Here is a 23,145-nt window from a genome sequence, read left to right as displayed (position 1 = left end):
AAGAAGAGGAGGAGGAGGAGGAGGACGAAGAGGAGGAGGAAGAAGGAGAAGGGCTCGCTGGGAGCTTGCCTAGCATGGTGAGTCCTATATTTAACTTCAGCATCAGGAGCTAAAAACAAGAAGCTGGGCCAGCGAGAAGGCGCAGTCAGAAAAGGTGCTGGCCATAAGCCAACAAACCGAGTCTGACCCGTAGAACCCATGTGGTGGAAGGTGACACCAAGCCCCACAAGTTGTTTTCTGAGAGCTGTGTGTGCAGCTGGCCTGAACCCTGCCTCTAATGAAGTAAGAACGCAGTAAGTTTTAAAGTCACCATGAAACTCATTATTTGTACAAGCAGTGCTAATTAAAGTGGTGTAAAGGCACATCCTTAACTGTTGGGCTGACCACGCTACAAAAGATGTGTGATAGTTCACTCTGCCATCCACATGTACATGCATGATTGCACAAGCTGGCATAGTCACACCTGCATCACACACACACACACACACACACACACACACACACAGAGACAGACAGACACACACACAGATACCCCTCCCCCCAGACATGCACACACTGGTGAAGGGTGGTGGCAGAAGTATCCCTGGGACTCTCTGGGCTGGCCAGCCACGCCACAGGTTCTGTGTGGAGCTCGTTTGCAGACAAGGTGAACAGTGATTGAGGAAGGCCCCTGTGTCCATCTCTGGCCTGTACATGCACACAGAGACTCATACACACATGTGCAAATGCACAAGAAGGAAAAAAGTCAAGCAACGAGTGTAGCGCAGTGCTCACTAACTGACATGGAGATGCCATCTGAAGGTGCGCGGAGCCAGGCCACACTCCCCAGGAGGACCTGTCCATGTCTGCGGGAAATGTAAAATGATGTGGCAGGTTGAGCAGCCACCAGACAGGTCCCCTATGAGCCAGCTTCTGGGAGGAATGGAAACACACAACACTGGCCAAGCACCCCTAATCCAAAGCCTGAAATCTGAAAACACTGAATTTCAGATCAAAGTGTTCTCCGGCCCCACAATCTGGAAAAGGCTGCTTGACCCAAAGCGGCTTCCCTCAGGACAAAGACATGAGATCCTCCAAGATTCCTCAGCCAGTGAGAGGATGCCCTACTGGCCCAGCCCTTCTGAGAATCAGTCTGCCTCAGGGGAAAGCTGCAGGCGTTACTATGACAACATAGACACCCAAGACTCCAGCCAGCTGCATGGGCCACCTGCTGGGGCAAGAGGCTCAGCTACAGGGTCCTTGAACCAAAGGACTGCCCGTGAGTTCAGCGTATGAACACACGGGGGCGCTGTGGCCAAGCCTTCAAGGCAGTGGTGGTGGATTGGAAGCTGCCTGCAGGGTGATGTTCAGAATCCCTTCCCTCAGGCCAGCTCTCCAGGAAGCCCCACCATTCTCCCAAGGACAAAGCCAGACAGAGGCTCACCAGAACATTCTGATGATCATCAACTGACCTTCCAGATAACCAGGAACCCGAAGGCCAAAGGCCCAAAGGCCAGCACTGCAGAGGTGAGATGGCACCAACAGGGACGCCCATCAGCTGACTGAACCCCCTCGGACACTTTCTGACTTGCTTCCCAAGTTCTAGCTAAACACTTCAGCTTTTAGGGTGCCAGGGGGTGTGCAGGAAGAACTGACAGCCTTGCTAACCCACCGCTGAAAATATCACACTGGAAACTCCAGAAGCGACGGCACCTACATTGGACATTTCACACCATTCTAAGTGGATGGCAAATGCCCCACGCCAGCTGTGCCTGTGACCCGCCTCAAATGCCTGCTGTCAGTGCCCACCCCTCAGGAGCCACCTGGGATAGTGAGGGGATGGTGCTGAAGGGCAGACTTGACAGAATAAAGGCCCCAAAAGCAAGCCGGTGAAGAAGGTGGGGGGCACAGAGCATGGGGACTAATGTTGGTGCCACTCTAGCCAGAAATTCGTCACTGTGCCCCAGGCCTGGAGGCCACATAGACACTTGACAAAAGCCCCTACGGTGTCCTCCTGGATGGCATCGTGGCTGCCGTGTGCCCTCCGCCCCACCCACTCACAGTGGCTCAGGAGTAAGGTCTTCCTTACCTTCTTCGTTTTCTTCTCGTACTGCAGGTATCGAGACTCAACCACTCTTCTTCCTGCAGACAACAGTGTTTGCCAGACATGAGCAGAAAAGAGCATCCAGAGCCCCCAGCGGAGGGAGCGCTCCCTGCAGGCTGACCTCTGGACCCTCCCAGGTGTGCACTGGCAGCGGTGTCCTTCACAGGACACTTAGTGTGACAGACATTTCTAGAACATCCTTGAAGGAGGGATGAGCATCAAGGATCCAAGCCAGATCAAACACAGAAACATCCCAGGAAGTGGCAGCCAGGGCTGGCGGGGCCACTCACTGGGCAAGCCAGGTGAGGGCGAGATGACTTCCAAGAGCTGTCTTCTGACCTCGGTGTGATCCATGGCAGCCCCCCCCCCTTCCCGCACACATAAGGCGGTGTAATTAAACACCAACCAAACAAGAAAGAACAGGTACCTCGACGGCTCTGTGGTTGGGCGTTCGCTGATCCCAGCACCTAGCGGAGGCTCACAACCTTCGGTACAGGGGATCCAATGGCCTCGCTAGCCTCCAAGGGCAGCTACCCCCTTCTCACTCACCAAAAAGCAATACAACAAAAGTCCCACACCATCTTGGGTCTGCCCTTCTGGGGGAGTCTGTTGTGTTTCACTCCAGTAAAGCTCTGCTGGCTGCTGAGATGCGATTTTCCTGCCTCATCTCTCCATCGGCAGAGAAAGCAGACCCACACCTGTAACCCTAACCCTAGACCGTGCTGCCACTCTGGCACCGCCATGCTGGCACCACCACGCTGCTGTGGACTTGGGGCTATCTTGCCTGAGATCCAGCTGAGGCTCTGAGAGCACAAGAAAAGGATGAAAAAGCGTGGAAAATGCTGCCCAGAGGTAGGAATCTAACCCTGGTCCAGTCAACCCTGTTGAGCCTGCAGCCAAGACAAACAGGCTCGCTGGCAGAAGTGCCCAGGAGGGATCCCAGACCCAAACCATGGGACACTCCAGATTACCCCACACCTGTGCTTCCCAAGCAAATGAGGCCACCAGATTTTTAAAATCTGAGGACAGGAGAGCCCCAGAATCAGGGGAGCCAGTGCACACAGCTCCTGGTTCCTGCATGGTCTGCCCCATGTGAGCCATGTCAGGCCTTTCCCTTCAGGGTGGAGAGCTCTATGCCCACACTCTTTCCTTAAGACTCACTCAGAGCCACGCCCCCAACTAAGACTCACTCAGAGCCACGCCCCCAACTAAGGCACAGCATCACCCATATCCCACCGCGGGCCTGGCCTCATTCACGGTCCGTTCTTTTCCCAGCATTCCACACTCCACGGTTCCTCATTCCTAGGCCCAGCCCATTACTCTGATGGAGAATGTCCTGGGCACAACGGGGCCCCCTTCCCTTAGATTCTCTTGCCTCTGTGCTGCTGAGCCCCTGCGTGGCCCCTGGGTACTGAAAACCCTCCCTCCTTGGGCTGCCCCAGCTGTACAGACACTGCCTGCTGCTCCCCTTCATCCTGCCCCCACACCTCACTTGCGGGCTCTGCTCCACACAATCACCGTGAGCTCTCTGCACTGGTTGCCTGCTCTCCTCTGGTTCCTGTCTGCCCTTCAGAGGCTCTGCTGCCCTCCGATCGCAGCATGACGTCACCATGGCCCTGCTCCTGAACCCAGCGGCGACCAGCAGCTTTGGGAGCAGGACTTACAGCTTCTTCGTCCTTGAATGGTCACTCCAGGAGGAGGCAGGCTGGCCGGCTGCTGGGTCCTTAGGCACCTAGGCTGCCTCACTGCTAACCAGCAGCCGCTGCTGCCTTCTTTGCCTCTTCAGCCACTGCTGCCCCACTGAAGCAGCCCGGGCCTCCCTGGGTTTCAGGTGTGTTGAGTAGCTCCCCCCAGAGCTGGGGATGTCTGCTAGCTAGGCCTGTGTCTGCAATTGGACATGGAGGCAGCTCCTGGCTGTGTTGCCCAGGCTGACCTTGCACTCCTGGCCTCAGGAGACTCTCCTGCCACAGCCTCACAAGTGCTGGAATGACAGGTGTGTCACCATGCCATCTAGAAAACAGGTTTGATCAAAGATAGAGATCTGAGGTCCTGGCCACTTCCAACAGTGGGGGCACCAAAGTCCTGAGTGCCCAGTCATCTTGGACTATGCCTAACAGTGGGGGCCTCCAGGAAGACCCCCTGAGGACATGGCTGTGCTTATAAAACCAGGCAGTATACAAACATGGCAGAGGTTACAAACTAGATTGGCAGGCTGGGGCCACGCAGTGACGGTGCTTACCTGGCATGGTGAGGGCCCACACTTCATCCTGTCACAGCAGTAAACAAGTATCTGCTGGGCTGCAGCTCAGTGGTTGGGTGCTTGCCTAGCACATGTGAGGCCTGGGCCCCAGCCCCAGGGCTAAACTCCTCCACAAAAACCCATAACATCCAGATCACTGCCAACCTGAGGGCCCGAGCTCAATCCTCAGGACTCCTTTGACGCAAGGAGAGAAACACCTTCTCCCAAGTCAACCTTGACCTCACACGTACGCCATGTGTGCTCCTATCCTGCCCCCGACCTCACATGTGTGCCATGTGTGTTCGTATCCTGCTCTCCCTCCCTGACCTCACACATGTGCTATGTGTGCTCCTATCCTGGCCCCCCACCTCACAAGTGTGCTGTGTGTGCTCCTATCCTGGCCCCCCACCTCACAAGTGTGCTATGTGTGCTCCTATCCTGCCCTCCTCCCATGTGGAATTCAGAAAAGTACGGGGTCACTGTAGTCAAATGACACCTCAGTGATGCTGTCTTCAAAAGCATGCCACCGAGCAGTGAAAGCTTCAGACTTGTTTCTGCACTGCTGCCCCCCAAACCCAACCCTCTCACAAACTAGCTGGTGATTCATTTGAGGCAGAGGATCAGAGGTTGACCAGCAACCTGGACTCTGAGACTCTCAGAGAACAGAGCCAGTAAGAAGGCTCAGTGGGTGAGGCTCTGTCTGCCAAGCCCAAAGACCGAGTTCAATCCCTGGCACCCCGCATGGAAGGACAGACTGACTCCCACAGGGTGTCCTCTGACTTCTACACTCACGCTATGGCACGCACACTGCTCCAGTGAGAGAACTGCGTATGTAATTAAAAAAACTAAACCAGCCGGGCATGGTGGCGCCTACAGAGGCAGGCGGATCACTGTGAGTTTGAGGCCAGCCCGGTCTACAAAGTGAGTCTAGGACAGCCAAAGCTATACAGGGAAACCCTGTCTTGAAAAACCAAAAACCAAAACCAACCAGCCAAACAAAAACAAAACAACCAAAACCAAAAACAACCCCCCAAAACCAAAAACCATCAATGAAGACAAAACGAAAACAGCTGCTTTCTTTCCTTAAAGGACCCAGGCAGCGCTCACCTTGCACTCTCCTTCCTTTTGTCTTGGGGTCACTGTGGGCACCAGCAGCTGCAGGCTTCCTGCAGGAGAGAGGGACAGACAGCTGTGTTGTTCATGGTAGCTGCAATAGCTGTGCAAAGGCCAGAGCCACCTTCTGCCAGCTGGAGCTGGGCCCCGTGTGAGGGCTTACCCATCCACGACACACTCCTCACATCTGCGAGGAACATTGGCTACCTGCTTCCCTCATGGAGCCTCTGAGGACACAGGGACTAGAGCTTCCCCCTGGGGCAAGACTCCTGTCTGTCTTATCAGGCTGCTGTGACAACAGGCAGAGAGCTGCTATGGCTTAGCCTGAGACAGGCCACACACAGCACAGGGGCTGGAGAGGACAAGCTCAGCACAGTGGGCAATGCAAGGCAGGCGGTGGTGGGGGGGGGGAGGGCCCTGGGACTCTTTAGCTGCAGTGCTGAGGATGAGGCGGCGGGGGTGGGAGGGGAGTGGGGGGTGTATAGGGGGGTGGGTGGGTGGGGAGTGGGGGTGTGTATAGAGGGTGGGTGGGGAGTGGGGGTGTGTATAGGGGGGTGGGTGGGAAGTGGGGGTGTGTATAGGGTGGTAGGGTGGGGAGTAGGGGTGTGTATAGGGGGGTGGGTAGGGAGTGGGGGTGTGTATAGGGTGGTAGGGTGGGGAGTGGGGGTGTGCATAGGGGGTAGGGTGGGGACACAGACTTCTCTGCACAGGGTCAGCTTTCGAGGCTCTCTGGTCATTGTCACACAGCAACTATTCAACTTTGCTATCTAGTACCAAGGCTAAGGCAATGGGTGGACCATGTGGCAACAACGCTCTAATGAAAGTTTTGGGTTCTTTGTACACTCAGTTACGTTATGTAAATGTTTTTGTTTTAGTCCCAAGTGTGGGGTTTTAGTCTGGGCTCTAGTTTGTCCTCTGCTGTTAACTGTCTCCTGTTAGGCGTGGTCTCCCAGCTGGTAAAGGCCTTCCTGGGAGAGGGGTGTGGTCTAGGACTCTGAGGAAGATACATAGGAAAAGAAGGTGCGATTGCTGTGTCTGCTGTCGCAGGAGATTGGTGTTGCCCCAGAAGAACCCAAATGACCCTAAACAGGTAGAAGTAAAGGGGTCTGCGCTCCTCTCTCCGAATAAAATAAGAGTTTAAAAACAAAGTTCAACATAAAACTTTACTGACAGCAACGTTTAGGTTCGTTACAAAACAATTGTACTCTTTTAATATCTCCTATTTTACTTATGTACTTTGTGTCTGTGCAGTGCTTGTGTGAGTGTGCATGCACCTGTGCCACAGCCTGTGTGTACCATGGTGCCTGTAGAGAGGTCGGGGGACAGCCTCAGTGTACGTCCTCGCCTTCCGCCTTCTCATGGTTGTGTATGGCAGGCTAGCTCGCCTTCTCATGGTTATGTATGGCAGGCTAGCCCGGTCTCCTACTTCTAGAGACTTTGTTTTGGCCTCCCATCTCTCTGGGGGGAGCGCCGGGGTTGCAGACACTCACTACTGCATCCAGATTTTATAAGGCTTCTAGCGACCCAAACTTAGGTTGTTGGTCTTGTTCAGTGAGAGAATGGCCCCTCGGAGAAAGGACCTCGCAGGTAAAGAGTGTCGTGGCTCCTGTAGAGGACTTGAGCACCCAGGGCAGGGGCCTCACAAGCAGCTGTCACTCGGACTCGCCCACGGGACACAGCAGCCTGGGGGTTTCTGCTGCGCTTCTCCCTGCAGCCCACAGGCGGGGCTCAGCCCCAGGGCCCGGACAAGGGAGCATCTCTGACAGTGGCGTGAGCCATGGAGCTGGAGAACACAGGGTCCTGCTGCTGCACAAAGGACAGGTTCACTGGCTGTCCCTCCAGGTGCCCGGGCCTGCCCAGCCATCAGTCACAGAGGCTTCAGCAACGTGGCCTCGTCCTGTCCTGTGTCCACTGCACACCCCCTCCTTTCGGGCGGGGGAGTCTGAGTTGTAGGCAGCTCCTCACAACCTCTTCCCGTTTTCTGCCTGCATGTGTGCCTGCCTGCTACAAGAGGACACCAGGTCTCATTGTAGATGGCTGTGGGCCACCATGTGGTTGCTGGGAATTGAGCTCAGGACCTTGACGAACTGAAAGTATGCTTAACCTCTGAGCCATCTCTCCGGCCCCCACTTTTAAGCATCTTAAACATTACGTAGCGTGTGGTGCTCACGTGCTACGATGTGCACACGGAGGGCAGAGGACAGCTTATGTTCAGTTCTCTCCTTTCACTACAGGAACCAGGAACTGAACTGAGGCCATGAGGCTTGCCGGCAAGTGTCTTTACCTGTTGAGCTGTTACAACCCTACATCAGGGGCGACACACGACGTCCTTTGCTCACATCTGCCTGTGACCCTTGGCCTCCAGACTCCTGGTTTTGTTTTTCGAGACAGGGTTTCTCTGTGTATCCTTGATTGTCCTGGACTTGCTTTGTAGACCAGGCTGGCCTCGAACTCAGCGATCTGCCTGCCTCTGCCTCCTGAGTGCTGGGATTAAAGGTGTGCGTCACCAGGCCCAGTGGCCTCCGGACAAGAAGCAAACACCCCACTGACCTGGCTGGAGTGGAGTGTGGCAAGCCCTTCAGCAACTGTACAGGCCCCTAAGGCCTAGGAAAAGGTCTGTGCTGGGAGTAACGTCATGGCACCATATTGGGTCATGCTTTTCCTTTAAGAACAAAACAAAACAAACAAAAAACACCCCAAACAAAAGCAAAAACTGATGCCCACTTTTGATTCCAGCACTCAAGAGGCAGAGGCAGGTGGATCGCTGTGAATTCAAGGCCAACCTGATCTACAGAGCAAGTTCCAGGTCAGCTGGGGCCACACAAAGAAACCCTGTTTCAAACAAACACTCCCCCCAAATCAACAGAAAAAGGATTTATGCGTCAAAGTGCATATGTGCACCATAGTGTTAACTGTCACTGCTGTTAAATCAGGGTTATGTCAAGTACAGAAGGCAAAAATACTTTACTAGGCACACATGGTGCACAGACATGCAGTAGGCAGAACACTTGGTCACATCAAACACATGGCTAACACACACTATGACTGGGGAATTTCTGTCCAGTGGCTTTGGGCTGTCATTTCTCTCTCCTGAAGCCATCCTCACAGCTCAGCCTCGCTGCTTTCTGGGATATCCCCTAGCTTCGTGGAGCACGAACCGCTCAACACCATAAGCCAAGGTTTCCAAAGCCAGCTGCCCCTTCGCTGCCCCTTCCGCTTAGCTGTCCCTACGTGGAGAGACTTGGGATGCTACAAACCCACAGCCAGAACTGTTGGGCTACGTCAAATCTATTCTTGTATAAAACAAAGCTTTTGTGACAAATTACTTTTAGGAAGATCTACGGCAAACCTGTTAGGACCTATTGTTACTCTGCCTTCCCCACAACCCCTTCTAGCCCTCCTCTCCTCTGCCTGTGCCAGCATCAGCAACTCTCTTTCTCTCCACCTGTCCTCTGAATAACTCCCACTAAGGATCGTGAGCCTCTCCACAGACCGCCTGACTTAAGTTTGCGATCACTCCTTTAATAGCTGTTTTGACTCTTGTATTGGTTGGCAGCCCTTCTAGTGTGTGCTAACCAGGTCATGCAGAACACTGCCCACACTTCTCGCATTCTGACCAATGACTACCAGTCCTAGATGGGAAGTCCTACCCTAACCCCGTGGTGTCCAATCACAGCTCAGAAGCTAGACTCTGCACTGTCCACTGCCCCTTGGATATCTTCCTCTACAAATCTGTCAAAATAAGCCTCTATTTCTTTAAAAAGGTATTTTATTGCTCTTGTTTGTTTCTCTGTGTAGCCCTGGCTGTTATTGAATTCCCCCATGTAGACCAGGCTGGCCTCAAACTGAGATATCTGCCTGCCTCTGCCATCTAAGAACCGGGATTAATGTATGCAATCATGTCCAATTAACAATTAATTGGCTTTGTGTGTGTGTGTGTGTGTTTGTGTGTGTGTGTGTGTGTGTATGAGCGTGTCTGTCTGTGAGCATGCTAAGGTATGTGTAGACGCCCACGGAAGCATCACATCTTCTGGAGAAGAAGTTACAGGCAGTGGTGAGGCCCAACACGGGTCCTGGGGACGGAACCCAGGTCTGCAGGAGCAGTAAGTGCTTGCACACACACACACGAAAATGTGAGACCTTAATGTAAGAAAGCAGCCTCTGCAGGAATGGTGAGGAGCTCTAAAGTGGGTCCACGAGTGACAGAGCCTTCCTATCTGTGTGTCAAGGACAGAAAGTTGATCAGGGGCTGGGTGTGGTGTGCACGCCTTCAATGCCAGGGCTCCAGACACAGAGGCAGACACAGAGGTCTCAAAGAAACCTCGGACAAATAGCGAACCAGGTGCCTATTTAACACATCAAAGTGGATACTGGCCTCCAGGTTCTGACTCTGGTGGGGTGGGAGACTGTCTTGGCCCTCAGGGAGCACACCAGGGTGACCCTAGCACTGAGCATCAACCGCCCAGGTGTAGATTTTTATCGATTTGCAGTATTTTATGATTTAAAAATAAGATATAATAAGATGCCAGGCAACAGATATTAGATTATAAGAGGTTAATTAAGTGAGCATGGGAAGAGAAGGGGGGTGGAGGGGTACCCCGGAGAGAGAGATAGGGGGAAAGAGGAAGAAAGATATGAGAGGGAAAGGAGTAAGAGGGAGGGGCGAGGCAGGCCTGTCCTTTTATACACTGGGCAGGGCCACGCCCCCGTGGCAGGTAGGTAATGACATCACAGGTGGGCCATCTGAAGCAGAATCCTATCACACTGGCCTGCAGGTTCTGACTCTGCTGGGGTGGGAGAATGTCTTGCCCTTTAGTGAGCACACGTGGGTGCCATTAGCATCAACTCGCCCAGGTGCAGATTTTTACCGATTTCCAGACATTACTCTAAAGCAATTATTTCCTAACTCCCAGACTCTTCCCTTACCAATGTCACATAACTTTCAGGAAATAGGAAACTTGAATTCTAAGAAGGAACAATGGAGGCTCCAGTTCTTCCCAAGCTCACTCTACGGGGATGCCTTCGGGCTGTGCACTGCTGCAGTAAAATGCTCACAGTTGGAGGTGGTGGCTCGCACCTGTAATCCCGGCACTCGGGAGGGGTCGGAGTATCTGAAGTTAAGGCTAATTTTGGCTACAGAACAAGCCTCACTTTTATAAAGCCCAGGAGGTTGAGCGCGCCGCCCCTCGCACCCCCGCGAAAAGCTAAGCACCCGGAGGCTAAGCCATCTGCTGCCAACATCAAAGTCCGACGCACAACTCCGACTCTGCCAGCTCCGCGGCAGGCACCGGAGCCGCTCAGAGCCCGGGCTCCCGGCCTAGGAGGGATTCGGGGAGTCACTCTAAGGATCACCGTCCTCCAGCCTCGCCGCCTGTCAGCCCAGGCTCTGGTTTTTGGCCAGCCCTCTTGGTGCCTCTAAATTGCGGCCCCAACTCACCCCACGCTCCGCTCCAAGGAGTCGGCCATTCTCCCGCCTTCCGCTCAAAGGCGAGCTTCCCAGGGCTCCGCCTGCTAGGAGGCAGGGAGCACGGCGCGGAGCTCGGAGCCGTAGGGTGCTCCCGGTACACGGCGCGCGGGGCAAGCGCCAAGCTCACAGCGGTTGGAATCGCCCGGCAGGGAGCCGCGCGAGCAGGGCGTGACTTCAGGACGTCCCTCCGAAGCGCCGGCTTCCGTCCCCACGCCGAGCGCGCCAAAAGCCGCCAGGGAGGGGCGTGGCTACCACAGCGTCCCGCCCCTCTCAGCTCTCCGGAGCTGGAACGCGCCAACCGCAGGGGGCGTGCGCGGCGCGTCTTCGGGTTGGGCGTGGCCTTAAAACACCCCGCCTCCCCGACGCGCTGGCGCCCCGCCCCTCCAGCTGCTCCGGAACCCGGAAGTGAGAGCGAGTGGGGGAGCGGCGGGCGAGGCGCGTCGCATCGGGGCGGGGCGGCCGGGAGCAGCGGGCGGGCTGGCGGGCGTCCGGGCGCGGAGCCGGCCGGGGACCGGCGGCGCGCGGCGGCCGAGGTCCAGGTGAGTCCTCGCGGCGGCCGTGAGAGCCGGGGATGCGCACGGGGTTGGTGCTGGTGGTCCCAGGGTGCGAGGGGCGGGACGCGGCCTGGGGGTTGCTTGCTGCGGACTAGGCTGGCGGGCTTGCGGCGGCTTTGAGAGGCGGCTAAGGAGAGGACGTGGCTGAGGTGGCAACTGGGGGTCTCGGGAAACGGGGGAGGCCACGGAGGCGGAGCCCGGGGGCCCGTGCTAGGGAGAGGGGCGTCTACATTGGCGGTCCGAGCCCCGGGGTGTCTGTGGGGTCTGTGGCAACCCGCTGTTGGGAATGGAACGTGCAAAAGAGTGGGCCTGGAAAGTCACTCAAGAACAGTTCCCCAGAGGGCCAGAGGAGGGGAGAGGAGGAGGAAAGGGAGATGACGGGGTGCAGCCGCTGGAGACTCGCCCCCGCTTTCCCCTCTTGATTCATCTTCTTCCTGACTTCACACCCCGACTGCTGGGTGATCCGCTGGGGCGAGTCCCAGCGCCCTCTGGGTCTCTTTCTCTGTCTGCCTTGGAATGCGCATCACTTTCCGCCCCAGAAGAAAGGAGTAGCTGGATTCTAGGGGCGCAAGGGGGAAGTTCTGACACCCCGAACTGCCTTTCAGAAGGAAGGGAGCCTTGTAGAGTGGAAGACACCCTCTCAAGAGAGTCGCATCCTTGGACTTAAATGGGTAAAAACGACATACAGGAAATGTGTCCCCGGCAGTGGCTGTGAGCTCAGCCCCAGAGAGGCACTGCTGCCAGCAAGCCCTTCCTTTTTTTCTTCTGGGGTCTCCAAGCCCCACCGCTTCATAGGGGAGGCCTCTCTGTGCCTCTCTGGCTCAGGTGCCAGCACTTTATGCAGCCCCTCAGGTGACACCTCCCTCCCTCCCTTGGTACTGCGTAGTCTTTGAGACTCAAGAATTTAAGGAATATGTTCAGGAATGTCTGGGGGCGACATGGACAACGGTAAAGGTGCTGTCACAGGCCTGGAGCTGCCTGGTTTTGGTTGACATGACTTTCTCCCTTCCCCTCCCCCCTCACCAGGACCTCTATCTGCCCTGTTCTTACAGAGGAGGCCAGGTTTGCAGCTCCGTTTGGTATAGGCATCTGAAAATAAAGGAAGCCTCAGAGACATGACTGCCCTATTCATGTCCAGAATGTTCTGGAAGAAAGCTTTCAGCCTAGCTCGCCCCAGGGCACGTGGCCCAGTCATGCCTTTTGCAATGTTGGAGAGTGCTTGGGTCTGGAGACCCCAGGGAGGGCCTGAATCTTCCTATGCCATGGCCACGTGGTTTCCTCTGGACACTCAGAGCTGTGACGCAGTGGGGGTCTCCTGAAAGAAGCAAGGCCCTTGTTGGGGCCTGGGCTGGAGCAAGCCTCTCTGCCTGTTTCTTCCTCTGGATCGGCCTGTGTCAGCCTTTTTCCAGCACTAACCCTACTTATTAACTTTTGTGTCTCTGGTACACACCCTTTGGTTTTATGCAGCCCTGACTTTTCTGTTTCCTACCCTGCAATGCTGAGGATGGAACTTGGAGCCTTGTGCATGCTTGCTGGGTCACAGCCCCAGCCAGGTGTCCTGTAGTCTCGAACAAAGCCCCAAGCTCTAACTTTGACATCTTAGTTGGGCAAAACCCTCTCTCGATTGCAGCTTGTGCCTTGTGGGGACTCAGGGCTCCTCCCTTCCTGACAGGAGACCAGAACTTGTGGCTTCCCTTCCTCCTCCCTCTGGGGTAGCATGTCCTGGACGGGTCCAAATCTAACGGAGCAAGAGCTGGTTGTGTCAAGTGCTTGGCTGCCTCCTGAGAGCAGAGCTGAGGTCTTGTGCCTCAGAGTGACAGCTACACGAACAGGATGACATTCCCGTTAGGCAGGCCCTCACAGCGACAGGCGGCATGGGTTATCACAGGGGCAGGACTGGGGACACCTAGAGCAAGGCTTGGCATGAGGGAGTCCCTTATGATTCCTCAGAAATGATGGCTGTCCCTCAGTGAAACCTGGAACCCATGACGCCAGGAGCAGAAATCTCCATCACTGCGCATGAGACACTTTCTGTGGCCTCTGCTTTTGTTGGTCTCAACTGTCTTTTCCAGTCAACCAGCAGGAGAGTGTCCTTGTTCCTCTTTTCCCAAAATGGGCTCAGGCAGGTGCTGGCTTGGAGATGGGTCCCTAGGCTTCCTAGGCTCAGGAGGCATAGCTGGAGGCCAGGCCCATGCTCTACCTCAAACACATGCGAGCCCGAGAAGTCCCCAGCACCCCAGAAGAGCCAAAGGCCAGCAAGTCCTTGTTAGAGCCCAGCCTCTACAGTAGCCCTTAATCCGGGTTTGGCTCTCAGACTGTCCTGACACTGGAGCAGGACCATTCTTTGCCCCAGGGCCACCTTGTGCACTCTGTGACGCTGTAGTGTCCCCAGCTTATATCGTCGGTGTGGTGGCCAAAGATGATGGCAGGTTGTCACGTGGAATGGACCCGAGGTGAGACCGTATGCTGCGTGTGAAAAAATCTGCCTGCTGTCCCTCCTGGCCTCGGTGTGTCTAGGGGGGGCGGCGGTCTGCAGGAGCCGGAAGAGGTGGGGGGGGCCTTGGTTGCTTGACTCTGCTGACTGGTGGTGGGAGGAGGGATCACCCTGGAGGGACAGGGCAGCTGGGCCAAATGAGGCAGCCTGGCAGGCACAGGGGGGCTATTGTCCCCTTGTCCTTGTGTCACCACTGACCTAGGTTTCTGGAGACTCTGTCCCCATCTGGGAACAAAATGTCACTTTTCTTGCAAGATTAGCTATAGCAGACTGTATTCTTGGAGGTTGCCCAATCCCCACGCCTCTGATAAGCTTCTCCGTGGCCAGGCCCTCAGGTGCTCATTCTCTCCCACGGGCGCGCTTCCAGGCTCTTTTGGGGTTTATGTGTGTGTGTCCCTTGCTATCCCCTCCTTTTTGCCCCCTCCCTAACCAGTGGCCTTAGCTGCTTCACCTCAGTGAGGAAAGTTGTCTCCTCTTAGGCTCAGCCAAATGATGTCCTCTCTCAGGTGTGCCCCCGCCCATCGTGTCCCACCTGCCAGGCCTTTGTGTTTCTGAGGTCCACAACCCAGCTGTGCCAGGCAGCCCCTGCCCAGCCCACCATTCAGCCAGGTCCGGGCGCGGCTGTCTCACAGAGCAAGACAGGCCCCTCTCTTTTGCCCTCGTGGTCCCCGGAGGAGCAGAACAAAGGGCCTTGTCTCTGCACTGCTGTCCACTTTCGCTGGGAAAGGCCTCCACGATTAGGCACGTTGGAAAAATGCTGCTGATGAGCTAGGGATCTGCTCACTTCCTAGTCTGGGCTCCCTGAGAGGTGATTCAGTGGGCCAGCCTGGAGGACTGTCGGAATGACGAAGAAGCTGGCAGAGTTGACTCATTATGTAGGCCCTGGCTCTGCTGTGAGTCGTATGCACAGACGTGTGCACAGCTAGAGCTGGTTCTGCCAGGCGTGTGGACGGGCAACCCACAGGACTTTACTATCATGAGGTTCTGAAGGCCAGAAGTCCAGGATCCAGTGCGGGCACAGCTGCCTGCCTCTGGGGTTGATGCTGACCTACCCCGGCTCGTGAGCGGCCATCTTCCCTTTGTCGCCTGTCTTCATTCTCTGACCTTGTCGCTCTGTCCTACTTCCTCTTAGGCCACCAGCCACGCGGATGAAGGGCCATGTTGGGGACCTTGTTTCGTGTCTTTTAAAGTGCAGGGGTGGGGCTCTCAGAGCGACCTCACGTGCAATCCCAGCAGAAGTGCTGAGGCAGGAAGACCCTGAGTTTGAGACCAGCCTGGGATGTATAGCAACACTTATCTAAAAAAAGAACAAAAAACCAAAATAAAGTTTTTAAGCATCCTGGGCGTTAGGAATTTAGCACATGACAAAGGGTCGGGGCTGGTAGAGGGCTTTGGGGAGACAGGTCATCCCCCCATGCTGTGTCCATCCAGGTTCTCCTCTGTTGAATGAACACTTTAAGGAGTGGGTATGTTGGCTGCCCATGTCAACCCTGTAAAGCTTGCTGTGCGGGAATTTTCTGAATCTTACCCTCCTATTTTCAGGGTGAATCCAGGGAGGTAAGGGTTCTGCCTGGAGGGAGCTGGTGATCTTTGGGGACTTTCTATTGGTTGCCCAGGCTAGCCTCTCGCAGGCCTGCATTAGCCTCCCAAGATTAGCATGGTAGATATGAGCCACCACACATGGCTTTCTTGTGTTTTGAGAAGGACTGTTTCAGAGTTCTGTTTGGAGCTGTGAGTGCTGGGTAAGGGTCAGGTGAAACTTACACACATCACAGAACGGGGCACCCTATTCTAGGTATTCTCATGTCACAGAACAACAGCCCAGCGCAACTCCATCATGGACCAGGTATTGTCTGAGACAGCTGGTCCACAGAAGCTTCTGGGAGGCCTTAAAAAATCTTTGAGTGAAAAAATAAAATAAAAGAAATCTTTGAGTGAGGAGGGAGGGTTGATTGGAAGTCAGGCTTGGAGCTGGCCCTCAGGGACAGTGAGGGAAACAGGAACTGCTTTGTCTGTGCAGCTGTGAGTTCACACCCTGGTTGGAGCTGTGAAGGTGTCCAGGGTTAAGAGTGCTGGCTCCCAGCACCCACGGAGGCAGCTCACACTCACCTGTACCTCCAACTCCCGGTCAGTCTGACACCCTCTCCTGCCCTCCGCACACACAGCCAACAGACACACATAATTAAAAATCAATGAGCTCTTACGGAGTAGCAGGCAGCCAGCCCCTGCAGGTGGGAGTGCTGTGCATCAGCAGCGTCCCTCAGGCCAAGGTTACCCCATCCTATAGGCAGAGCTGCCTGCTCCCATTCTTGGGTGCGTGACGCAGGAAAGCGCTGAGAAATAACCCTGTAGACTCCCACCTTTGGCTACAGGTCGCTGGGATTTCCCCAGGCATTCATTTCCTGGGGAGGATGCTGGAGTCCCTGGGCTTGGGACTGTGACAGGATCTCACTGTCACTTGGAGATGAGTTTGTCAGGGTGGGCATGTCTGTGGAAAGGACATGCAAGCTGAAGAACTTGGGGTGCTTGGGGACCCGGTCTTCTTTCTTGGGTGATGACTCTGAATTAGCTCATGGGTTTAGCAGGGAAAGATGGAAAGGGTAGGGGATGGACACTGAGGTAGATGGTTATCCCCCTTTGCCAGACATGTCCTGAGCCTTGTGGGCACGGGGAAGGGCAAGACTATCATCTCCTGTACCCCTGAGGCTCCAGGGCTCCCCTGAGCTGTGTGACGGTCACTCCTGGCAAAGCCCACTTCTCTGGCCCTGAGAGGTGAAGTCTGTGAACATTCTTTCTCTGTGGTGGCCAGTGCTGTGCCCTGTGGAACTTGAGCAGCGTCCCAGCCCTGGCCTGCGAGGAGCCGGTGACACTCACACTTTGTGTGCTGACAATGTCGCCTGAGGCCACTGATGTACATGAGAGATGCCTTCCACACCACTTGTCCATGCTGGCCCTAGGGCTGGGCTTTGCTTGGCAACATGAGTGCCGCACTCCGAAGTAGATAGGTTTCTAGGGGGTTGGTGGCTATCACCAAAGGTTTCCATAAGAGTAGGCCATGCAGTCCTGGGTCCCCTGAGAGTTCCCGTCTCACAGGACACAGAGCCAGCGCTGGGTCCTAAGGTGGAGCCAGGTTCCTGTGCACTTCTGAGGAAACTTGACATGAGTGTCGGCTTCATGACACTTGGTTGTTACTGTTTGGCTTCTTGTTTTCACTGTTGAGACCAAGCCTGAGCCCCCCAGTGCTGGGCAATGGCTCTACCACAGCGGTGGGTCACTCCAAATCCCCTAAAGTCTCCCAAACCTGGGACTTGCTGAGCTACTCACTTGGCACCTGGCGTCATGGGATAGATGCCGTCAAAAGAGACACTGGGCAGAATGTTATGGGGGTGGGTGGGGGGGGGGGGTTGGGAGAGCTGACCAATGGAGGGCAGGGCCCATATGGAAACTTTTGGGTTTATACTTGAGTAGAATCTTCGCCGTGTCCCTTTGTTTTTGGAGGTCCAGGCTGGGCCTAGACCTGCAGTCTTCAGTCCTCCCGTGTCGGTTACCCAGGCATGCATTATCATACCGGACTTCTTGTTTTGTATTGGCAAATGTCCTACAATTCAGAAAGATCCAAAACTCTAAAATGTTTGTTGTCCCACGCATTTCTTGTCCTGTGGGAGTCCAGGAGCCAGTGGCATTTTTGTTTTTGTTTGAGTGGCTACTTCGTTCCCAGCCTGAGGCCCAGACCTATGTAGCAGCCTGTGAGAGATGGAGAGTCCCATGGGGTGACGTCACTGGGGGTTCCCACACAGCAGAGCTGACTCAGGCTGCACTGTTAGGCTGGTCAAACCTACTCAGAGCCTGACACTAGTCCCTGATGATCTTACCACCCTTAGGGCCCTGGATGGTTCCAACCACAGGACCTTAATCTGACCCTTCTCCTATGCAGGTGGGAGCCTAAGGCCAGTCTGCTCTCCTTAGGGAGATCCTGTTTAAATAATAAAAGGGCTATGGTGGTGTGAGTGCTTTCCTGCCCTTCCTGGGGCCTTGCTACTGCAGTCAGACTACCTGTCTCACCATCTTTAAGTTGAAGGCAGGAATTGGTTCCTTCCAGGTGGCTCTGTTCCTGGGGCCTAGTGACAGGTGGTCTGTGAAAATTCTAGAAAGGTCTTCAGGGATGTCTGTTCTGTGCATGGGACCTGCCTGCTTCCTAGTGTCCTTTGACTTTATTTTGCAGCCCCTGGGACACGGGAAATGTTTTAGAACCTGGGCACTCACAGGGTCTGTGCCCCGCCTCCCACTTGCCTGCTTGTCATAGACCTGACCTCTACCACTGTAAGATCCCGTGACCCCTGGAGAGACCTCCAGACCCTCCACAGTCCCCGCAGCGTCCCTGCCTGGCACAGTGGCAGTCTAAATTTCTCCCCACACGTGTGGGGCCTTAGAATCTGACCATCCAAACTTTGGCTCCTCTCATGGCCACACCGGACAACACCCTGTTCCCAAACTAGTCCCAGTTGGCTCACACTCTCACTGCCCTCATGTGGCCCCTGCCCCATGCTCCTTGTGTCCCTGGGTCCCTCCAGCTGTGTCTGGCTCTGCCTGCTCCCTGCCTCCCCTGCCCAAAGGCCTACCTTGACATGCGGGCTTGAGATGCTTGGGACATGCCTTTCTTTGCTGTGGTGGGTGGTTGTCCTGACACTGGAGGCCCCAGTGCTCCATCCACGCTGCCAGGAGCGTTCCATCACTCCTGTCCAGGGTGCCTAGTGACTCTGGGATGTGCCTTTGCTGTGGCTGAGAGCCGGTCCCCTCTCTCAGGGCCACATTCTCATGCTAGTAACTAGTAGAAGGCCCTGGGGACACAGGAGTGCTGTTCATTGATTGGCAAGAAGGGTGTGAGGGACACGTGTCTGTTGTCCCAGTGGATTGGATCAGGAGTTCCAGACCACCCAGGGCTCCAAAAACTGCCTCAAAGAAGGCAGCTGCAGCAGGCCAGGGGCTCAGTTGGTGGAGGGCTTTCCTAGGGTACACAAACCGCCCAGCTCCATCACAGCACTAAGGAAACATGCCTTACCATCCAGGCAGGACGGAAGATCGGGGATTGAAGGGTAGCCTCAGCTGCATGGTGAGTTAGTTGGAGGCCAGCCTGAGCTACATGAGATCCTTTTCAGAGAGACAGAGACAGACTCTGGCTTTTTTGGGACACGTGCAGGTAAATCCCAGTCAGGAAGAGCTGCCTTGAGAGGTGGGTGGCAGGTAGTAATTAAGGTGGCCCGGCTTTACTTGAAGGGGTGCTGTCTCCAGGGCACCTGCCCCTCAGATGGCAAGAGTGGCCTCGGGAAGGAAGAGCGGCTTGTTCTGTGTTGTTAGGGAGGCTCCACAGGCCCTTCTCATCCTGGACAAGCTTTGGAGACAGATGGCCACAGGGACCTGCAGGGCTGGCTGGCTGGCCGCAGCCTGGAACCACTGCATGTAGAAGACCCCAGGTCCCCTCTTGGGCACCTAGATGCAGTGCTGCGTTGTCATAAGTGGCCACAAGCCTGGTGGCTTCAAACAAGAATGGGATTTCCTGGTTCTAGAGGAGCCTGGAGACTGTCTTCTTCAGAGGCTCCAGGGGAGGCTCCTTCCTGTTTCCTCCAGGATCTGGGACGTCGGTGGCCTGTGGCTCAGGTCACATCCCACCTGTCTCCATCCTCTGTTGTCCTCTGATTTTCTTTATTATATCCTTACTTGATGGGGTCTCGTTGAGTAGTCCTGTTGGCCTGTAGACCCTCCTGCCTCAGCCTCTCCAGTGGGGCCAGTCTTGGGGCTGTAGCTCAGGGGTGGAGTGTTTGCCCAGTGTGTATGAGATGCTGGGTTCCATTCCCAGTGCTGGAAAACAACCCAAACTTAAGTGCTGTGACCGCGGGCTTATACCACCATGCCAGCCTTGTGTCTTCTAAGAGTGCCAGACATTCAGTTTGTTCTAACTTCCTGTGATATCTTCTCAACCCCTGGCTTCCCAAGTAGCTTCACACTCCAAGGCTCCTAGTGGGTGTGGATCCCAACCAACTTCCAGCCTGGCCAGTGGTGCCCTCTGTGCTCCTGGTAAACACTGAGAGCTCCAGCTGGAAAGTAGAGACCCCCTGCTATGCCTTGTAGCCCTTGGGCATCCTGGAATGTGGCCCCACACAGTGTCTGAGCCACTAGACACCTACAGTTCTCCTGGTGTTTCGTGCTAGACTTTGTCTGGAGTCCAGTAAACCCATGGCACATTCCTAGGGCCACCTACACTTTTTATTTTTTCTTTGCAATGTGTTTGGACTAGAAACCAGAGCCTTTGTCATGGTAAGCATGAGCTGCTGTGTACTAGGCCACGCCCCCAGCCCCTCACTGCAGATTCTAAGCAGGGGCTCTACCCCTGAGCCACGCCCCCAGCCTCTCACTGGGGGATTCTAGGCAGAGGCTCCACCCCTGAGCCACGTCCCTAGCACATCTTGTGGGAGGAAATTCCTCTTATGAGTGCCTATATCTTCTGTTGTACACACTGGACCATCCATCCAAGAAACAGCTATGAGGTATTCCCTTACTTCCGGTCTGGCCTTTGCACTGGGCTCATCTTCTATCTGGGGCTGGGTCAGGGCTGTCCTGAGGCTCCTCCAGCTCTGATGTCTGCAACTGTCAGATCAGCTTGTTTCAGTCACTCATCAGCACATTCTGGATTGTTCTTCCAAACAGTAATTAGGTGCTGGGCGCGGTGTGCGTGCCTATGATCCTAGCCCCTCAAGAGGGTGAGGCAGGAGGTGGGCTGTTCCAGGCCAGTCAGACCCTGCTGGGGGTGGGAAGAAGGCTCACACATACAGATACAAAAAGAAACTGAGGGCCACGGGGGACAGAGAGGAATCGTGGGCCCTGGAGGATCCCCCACCTCTCGGCCCGTCCCACCCTAACGCCAGCCTTCTTCTTTTAGCTGGGGGATGATTTCACCCGCTAAACACGTGGCTACAAATTATGGCCTTATATAAACGAGTCGGCTGCCCTGCTCTTTGTGGGGCCCCACTCTGCCTCCTCTGGTGAATTCCAAAGCTGCTGCCAGAATGCTGCTCCAAGCCCCAGCTTTTCACGCAGCAGGCCTGGCATGTGTAGAGCCGGAAGAGTGGCTGCCTGTGTCCAGCCTGCATCCCCACCCTGCGACGCATGTTGTCCTTGCATGGGTCAACAGTTGGTGCCTTCTTGCTGCTAAAAGCTTGGGTGTGTGTGTGTGTGCGCGCGCGCGCGCGCGCGTACATGTGCAGTGTATGTGTGCGTGTGCACGTGCAGTGTGTGTGTGTGTGTTTTGAATTCATATGCGGCATATGTGTGTAGATGCTCATATATGCCGAGTCTAGAGCAGGCTGTTTCTACCCTCTATTTCACTCCACTCTCTTCCCTTGAGACAAGATGTCTTCTTGAACCAGATTTGCTGTGTGGTAAGGCTGGCTGGCATTGAGTTCTCAGGTTCCTCCTGTGTCTGTACAACCCCAAATACTGGGACACCACTTGCACACGTCGCCGGGCCTGGAGCTTTTGTTTGTTTGCTTTGTTTTAGACAGCGTCTCACTGTGTAACTCTGGCGGGCCTAAAACTTATGCTTAGACCAGGCAGGTTTCATCCGCTTGCCTCTGCCTCCGGCGTGCTTGGACTCAAGGTTTGTTGCCTGGCTTTTTCACATAGGTTCTGGGAGGTCAAACTTGAGTCTTCACCATTGCGTAGTGAGTGTTCTTGGTGGCCGAGCCATCTTCCCAGCTCTTTTTACCAGTGCTCAGACCAGGTGCGCTCACTCACCTGTGCTTGTCACACTGTGTGTGTGTTCGGGGGTGTGTGTTCAGGGCCAGCCTTGCATACAGACTGAGACCTTATCTCAAAGTGCATGGAATGTCCCCACTTATCACGTACACAGACTGTGGGGTTAGCAGAGATGCCTTGTGCTGCAAGCACATGCACACATATACACACATGTCGACAAGCGTTTGTGCACACGTGCATGTGCGAACAGACACCCCGTCTACTTGGATGACCTTTCCGTCTGCCCCAAGGGAGTCCTGTACCACCCAAGCCGGGGACAGCACTGCTGTCACTGATGTGCTGTCCTCTATGAGGTGTCCTATCTGGAAGGTCCTCATCGGGGACTCATGCCCTCTGCAGTGTGGCTGCCTTCCCGTGGCATCACAGCCATCTCTTACGGCAGGCTCTCACTGTGTGTTTCAGACTGGCCTCGGACTGGTGGCGGTCCTCCTGCTTCCGCGTCTATGGTGCTAGGGTCCCAGTGCGAGCTGGAGGTGTCTCTGCGCCATTCCACAGAGGTGGACCTCATTCCTGTCCGTGGCTGAGTTTCCCGCTGTTGGGCAGAAGGTCCACATCCTACTGCCCAGTTCATCCAGCGCAGCCATTTTGTTTCTGATAACTCCCCTCCAGTGATCTACTGAGTTGATTTCATTTGGTGACGGAAGCATTGGTGTGTGTTTGAATGTGTGCACTCACGTGTACATGATGGTGTACATGCATGTAGAAGCCAGATGAAAGTATCAGGTGTCTTCCTCAGGTGTGTTTCGCCTTAGCTTGTGAGACTGGAGGCTTGGCAAGCTGGCCAGTGAGCCCTGGACCCTCATGTCTCCCCAGTGCTGGGGTTGCACACACTGCCGTGCTTGGCTTCGACTTTGGGGGTTTTGTTTTGTTTGGGATAGGGTTTCTCTGTGTAGCCCTGGCTGTCCTGGAACTCACTCTGTAGACCAGGCTGGCTGTAAACTCACAGAGATCCTCCTGCCTCTGCCCCGAGGGCTGGGATTAAAAGTGTGTACCACCACCGCCTGGTTCCATACTGGGCTTTTTATGTGGGTTCTGGGGATCCAAACTCAGGACTTGATGTATATATGACAGGCACTTTGCCCACTGAGCTGTCTCCCCAGCCCCAAGGGAACTGTTTTGAACAAGTCAAGGACTGCTCAAGACAGTTTGGGGCTGTATTCCCCCCACTAAAAGTGTGTGTGTGCATGTACGTGGTACATGTTGGGGTGGCAGGGCAAGCACGTTAGCTTTGCAGTATTTGAGAACTGAGAAGCTGATTGCAGCGCAGGAGAGAGCACCAGGCATGGTGGTCACACTTGTCCTGAGGATCACAGTCCTGCCCTTGGAGTTCATGGCCAGCCTGTACCACAGAGCATGACTCCAGACAAATTACAAATAAAGCAACAC

General features: G+C 55.1%; 1 protein-coding gene across 1 annotated transcript in view; it reads left to right on the top strand.

Annotated features, from left to right (window-relative positions):
• Window positions 1-11,361: 11,361 nt before the first annotated feature.
• Myo9b (myosin IXB) overlaps window positions 11,362-23,145 on the top strand; it is an 87,834-nt gene continuing 76,050 nt past the window's right edge. The window contains 1 exon segment of the mRNA XM_051170042.1: window positions 11,362-11,441. The gene's annotated coding sequence lies outside the window, so the exon portion shown is untranslated.

This window comes from Acomys russatus, chromosome 27 (genome assembly GCF_903995435.1).
Source record: "Acomys russatus chromosome 27, mAcoRus1.1, whole genome shotgun sequence".
NCBI classification, from domain to species: Eukaryota; Metazoa; Chordata; class Mammalia; order Rodentia; family Muridae; genus Acomys; species Acomys russatus.
The sequence above is the reverse complement of the archived record's forward strand: the minus strand, read 5'-3'. Positions and strand labels throughout refer to the sequence as shown.